Source organism: Silene latifolia, chromosome 7 (assembly GCF_048544455.1).
Source record: "Silene latifolia isolate original U9 population chromosome 7, ASM4854445v1, whole genome shotgun sequence".
In the NCBI taxonomy this organism is placed as follows: Eukaryota; Viridiplantae; Streptophyta; class Magnoliopsida; order Caryophyllales; family Caryophyllaceae; genus Silene; species Silene latifolia.
This window is the reverse complement of record NC_133532.1, coordinates 24776584-24783055: the sequence shown is the minus strand read 5'-3', so window position 1 is coordinate 24783055 and position 6472 is coordinate 24776584.

The window sequence follows — 6472 nt, the reverse complement described above, 5'->3', positions numbered from 1 at the left end:
AATTTGTTGATTCAGTTACCAGGAATTGGAAAATATGATGGTTGGGGTGTCGGGCTTGCCATTTTATTTAATGGGTTTGGCTTTTGTTGCTTTATATGAGTTCCTCATATATGTTGGCGGAGATGTGGTTTTTGTCTATTTTTTTTAATGAGTTTTGATTTCGTTGCTTTATCAAGTTATCTACTTTTCTTCTGCGGATGTGATGTCCCATCTCTTTGCTGCTTCGTATTTTCCAGGATCCCGCAACTTGGCTGATGACTACTTGTTTACAGACTCAGACTTGTTTTAGTGTTGGATCGACCTATCTCATCCTTTCGGGTGAGCAGGGAAGCGAGTGGCTATCAATTCACCTTGATTAAGTAGGATATGAATGAGCCAATTGATCATAGCTCACATTCTTAGAGAAAGTATTATTCTTACATCTGCAATGAAGGAAAAAAAAATCTGGGGGATCTCTCAGATCCCACTAATACGAGAGGATTGAAGCCGAACTTGTGGCTATTGGATAAGGTCTATAACTCTATATAACCTTTTTCTTCTCCCTAAGATAAGTGGAAAGGAGCTTATTCACTGAAATGGAGGGGGTACTTATTCAGTAGTTTGTCCAATCTCCGACCTGGTACAAACCAACAAATAGTATTCGATGACATTGAGCTTGTTAGTTATCAATCACTTTCCGGGATTAATATTCGCCTGCTATACTTTCAGTGCATATTAGAGGAACTGTGCCTCAGAAAGTGTTTTCAGTGTTAATATCAGACTGTGTTTATCGGTATTTCATGGACCTTGATGATCATTTAAAGTTTTGAAAGTTTGTGAGAGATCTAGACACTGAATTCGGAATCCTAATTACTCTCCAACATCTGCGGAACTGAGAATTATGTCAATGTAACATGATCATGATTTCCCTTTATGTTTTCGGGTAAATTAGAACTGCTCAGTAGATGAATTGTAATGTATATGCAATTGTTGACATGCTCATTGGATGTGGTATGGATTTGTAGATGAAATTGCGGTTCTTTTTAGTCTGCTACTCTGCTGTTTTGTGGAGCTCTCATATGTAATTTCATTTCCTTACTTCATTTGCAACTCAGTTAATGAATCGCGTAAAATAGATTTCTTCTCCTTAAGACTTCATTGTTTACACTGGTCTTATGGTTTCTAATTTGCTAACATTGTTGATGAAGGCAGAAATTTGGAAGGGCCTTGACACTGCGGCCAGTTGTATCACTTGATGGGGATGGTAACATTTTTATTCTCTTTTATGATATCTTACACATCAGTGATTTCGCCATTTCAGTCACCATATAATTTGCCAATTCCGGTCACCATTTTATTCTCATATTTGGTTGTTCCTTTAGATAGCGACAAGGAAAATGCTAATTTAGCCGAGATTTTCAATTGAATAACCTGATCTAATTGTTGAGCCTTGGTGTAGCTTAGATGGTTTGATTGCCGCTTTGGAGTCAGAGTTTTTAGTACTACCGAAGGGGTTCGCGGGACCATATATACCGGTATAATTTGCTCTTTTCAATTTTTTCATACACTTTTTTTGCTGTACCAAAGTTTATGAATTTGTTGATGGGTCAAGGTCAGTGTTTTATAATTCAGGTTGTCTGAAAGGAATTTTAAAAACAATTTTTTTACTGCGGTGTGATGAAGCTCAAAATGAGGGGTTACTCACTTCTCTTATCTGGTCTTAGTTTATTGGACACTTCCTGTCACATGGAGTTCTAGGTTCTCTTCCTTTCTCTTTCATTTGATCACTTCAATTTTCTTTTATGAGATGGTCTAGATCCTCGTTAAATTTCACAAGTAGGCTGGACTATACCTACGATGACAATAAAGAGAGTTCATTTTGTACTCCAAACGAAGTTTCGTAACTAAAATAATTGACAGCAGCAGGGTCTATGGGTAGTTCCTAGGAATGATCTATTTATATAAATAGAGCCATTGCTAAGTTGTTGCTTTTGGGTGTAGGGTGCTGATACTATTTCGTATTAGTTTCGGTAGTTACTCAGTTGATGATGTTTACTTTAAGGTCGTTAGTGTGTGTTTAGGGATTTAAATAGTCAAGCCTTGGGGTTGCAGAGGGGCCGTCCTCTCTTATAACTCAAAAAAGGAGTAGTACTATTAGCCAAACATCATTTTTATGCTCTTTCTATGTTAGGGTTACTGTGTTGGTACTGCTGCGTTATTGCTTCTCTGCAGAGGGGTGGGATCGCGGCAAGGATAGTGGGGGCAGGTTTGTTGTTCAGAGAGGAGGCCGTGAGGGAGGGGCTGAAGGGGTTGGTGTTGCAGAGGGAGGGGTGGGGCAAGGGTTTGATGGTGGGAGAGCGGGGCTCTCTATTTGCTGGGGGGTTGGTTGAACTAGCCATTCAATTGAGTAAAAGTAAAAAAATCCTTGAATTCGATTAGTGATTCAAATCGTTGTTGTATTGCTCTATTTGGATACAAATTCAATTAGTCATTCAATTGAGTAAACTAAAAGCCCTTGAATTCGACGTTGATATGTGGATCTGAGTTTAGTGCTACTGATAAGTAGTAATTTAGCGTTATTTTACCCATGCTTTTATCTTATTTTCGACTCGATTTTTGTGTGCTTATATGTTCAAAAAGCTCATTTAATTACTGATTTATAATAATTAGTCATCATAGCTATAATTAATAATTAGTGGCATTATTGTATAATATTAGTATTAATATCATTCTAATTTAATGTTTAGGTGAGACGGGAAAGCAAGACGGAGTTTGAGACGATATAAAGGATGACAAGAACAAAGTCATCACAAACCAAGTTCCCCTGCTACTTCTCTGCTACTTTTGTTTCATCATCGTCATCAACCCCTTACACCATTCATGCATCCCCATAACCCGACAACCACATTCAATCACCATTTTCATTCACCTCATCGCCACCAAGCTTTCACCATTATCAACCTCCATCATTAATCAATCACCCACCACCGTTCTCCACTCACCACCATCGTCATTCATACCTTCATCACCATTGTTGCCCAGGTTCGAGCCCGAAAACCCGACTCCATTGTCGTCTTTCACCTTCGTATCCAACCTTCCTGCAACACCGACCACATTCACCATGGCTGCTCAATTCAACCTTCACCACGTCAACACCACCATTCAACTCATCACCATTAATGTTCACCATCAATCGAGCAACACTTCGTCTTCAACCTGCATCAGTCACACCTGCATTTCACGCATCTTTGGACACGGAATCGAAACTGAGCTGATTGAAGACAGGATGAGTCCTATGCCGGTACCCCGGCATCCGACTCCCTCCACCGGCAGGCACACACTCAATTTCTCTCCTTTTTTGTGAAGATCTCGCTACCAGCATAGCAACCGGCAGCCGACGTACCGGCATAACGCACCTTTTCAACAATCTCGCATCATTTTTGTGATCTTCTACCGGTGCCTCGGCAGCAGCTCAACCGGCATACGACAACCCACATTAATTCTGCCCCTTGCTTCATAAGGTCTCGCTACCGGTGACCAGCCCGGCCGCCAGTTGACCGGCAGGAGGCCCTTTTGCTGTGTTTTGTTTCACGCGTCCTCCTTTTTCCCCCTTTTAGCTTTTGTTTTACTTTTGTTTTGTTTGTGGGGAATGTGTCGAGAGATTGAATAGGATTATTATTATTATTATTATTTTTTTTATTTTTTTTTTTTATTATAAAATGCGCGCAGCTTTCATTATAATAAAAACAAAATGTTTACATGAAATTGGTGGGGAGCCGAGAGACAATCTGGGCTCCCACACCCTTAGCAATAGTAAAGCTAATACGAGTAAAAATGTAAGCGGCTACCCGAGCCCCAGCATCCTGAGATACCGAGAATTTCTGGATCCGCTTGAGCAAGGCAACAGCATCCGAACTCAACTCCCCGAGTGAAGAGAAAGAGAAAGGTGGGAAACCATAACCCGCTACCGCGCACAAATCCCCATACTTAGCACACTTTCGCTGAGCAGCATCAGCGACAACCCGGCCCGGCACAAAATCTGCCAACCCAGTCTGAGTCAAAGGTGAAGAACCCGTCGGTCGACGCACACATCACGCCCCCGTCCCAAGAATAAAGCAGTAAATCCAGGACGAAGAGAGCCACCATGCCCATCAACCAAACCGATATCAACCTCCTTCCCCGCAGAAATACCGGATCTATAGCAGATGTCGAAGAGAGTGTCCCGGACAAGGTTATACCGATGTTTAACGCCCACAAGATGCAAGATAAGAAACAGCGTGGTCCCCAAAAACATCCCCAAAAAAACCCGAGAGCAAGCGGGGACGGGGCCTAGATACCGAGAATAACGGAACACCCGGACGATACCCCAAAGACACTACGGTAAGTCCTCCTGTTCATAGTCCGCCCCAACCACGAGATAGGAACCGCACGCAACCAATCGGAGGAGTGAGAACCTGCTTGAGACGCCATAAAGCGATCCGGCGAGGTGTCAAAGAAAAAATGTAGACTACGAGGCGAGCAACCGTCGTGAAATAAATGTACGCAATTTCTTCATAAGTTTGGGGGCGAAAAGGTTTCACTAGGGCGACCTAATATATCGAACCTCGTAGTTGCGGTAAACACCGTGCGGCATCATCAAAAGCGGGGCCGGCGGCTACAACACGAGAAGGGCCGAGGAGCTTAGCCTCGCAAACCAAAGACTGCAAGCGGGACGCAATAAAAGCATAGAACAAAACATCTCCGCCGCATAAACACCAAGGCCACCCGGATGAAAAGGAAATGTAGCAAGCGCCACCGCGCAATCCCAAAACCCGGCCCGACGCGGTGACAATACGTTCCAAGCTAGAACGCAGAGCGGCATCAAAAGGAAGATGGACGGACCCAAAAACACTAGGGGAGCAAGTACGAAGAGAGAAGTAAAGCTTAGATATACCAAAGACAAGCTCGAAGAAGAAGCAACTCACACTGCGGGTCCTCAATCCTCGCAACCAAGTCCATCAACTCAATGGTCTTAGTTACTCTCGTCGCCACAATCTCACTTTGCTAAAACCGGACAAGTCTTGTGTGTCCTCCCAAAACTGTAACACCGCGCAATGGCCGAGAAATAGAAGTGGGGAAAACCCCCGGAAGCCGGCTCCGTGGATCCTCAACCGGCCAAAAGACCTCCGTCTTGGAGACATTTAGGTGTAAACCAAAACGAGGGCCATCCAACCTAATCAAGTCCAACACCTTCCCCACCTCCAAAGTATCTCCCACAATGGTGCCATCATCTAAGTACCATGCCTGCAAAGTGAGGTCAAAAGTGTCCCGGATCTTGTAAACCAAGGGATGCAAAACCAACGCGAAAAGCAAAGGCCCCAACGGATCACCCTGACAAGACCACAAGCAGTGCTCACCATAAAAAAGGCGGGCCGGGCTGGAATAACAAAACTCCACCCATCGGGAAAGAGCCGGGCACCGACGTCGGACCTCCTGAAGCATGGTCGAGCGGTCAACAAGGTTGAACGCATTCGAAATCAACCAAACAACATGGAAAGCCCCACTGTTCCCCGAGAGCCTCAATGAGCCGATTCAAGGCATGCAAGATAGCCTCTCCTCCACCGGACACACCCACCCCGAATCAAGCCCATCAAAATAAGAAGATAAAGACGGGCCAACCATAGAAGCACCAACCTTAGAGACAAGTCGTCTCCAGGGCCGTCACCGACAATAGGACGAACTCCACCACCCGGTTTAACGAGTGGTGTGAGAGGAGCGCTGGCAATGTACTCACCCAGAGGAAGAGGGCACCGACCCTCAAGAAAAAGATTAACCACCCTGGCAATAGAAGTGATCAAATCATCGGAGATAGCCACAGCAGCGCCACTCAAACAGTCCATAAGGTGCTGAGCACGAAAACCATCCCTCCCACAAGAAGTACCACGAGGGAAGCTCCGAATCATATCCAAGACCACCTCGGAAGAGGCAACCAGAGGGTGATGATCCCCAGACAGAGGAGGCAATGAAGGAGGCGGGGCGACAGGATGCTTCTCACGCAGGGCCACGAGAGTGGCATCGGTGTAGGGGGCGACCCCAGAGGAAGAAAGCACTCGTACAAAGACGATATAATGGCCATCTGATATCTTCCGCCGGCATTGGCGGAGGTTAAGGTCACTCAACTCGAGATCCTCATCCACAGAAAAAGAAGAAGGACCCTCATCAAAGCACTCCTGTAACAACTGTATTATTATTATTATTATTATTATTAGTTTATTATTCTTATTATTAGTTTGTATTAGTAGTAGTACTAGTTTGAATGCCCGTGCGTTGCAACGGGGTAATTAACTTATATATAATGCAAAAAAAAAAACGTTTTAAGGGTTTAATGTTTACATTCTATGTCTAATGATTTGTTCACATATTATTAAAATATCTCTTTCAAAAAAATAAAATAAAAGATTAATATTTATGAGACTTAAATTTTGGGTGGATACAAAACTTCCAAATATGCGTC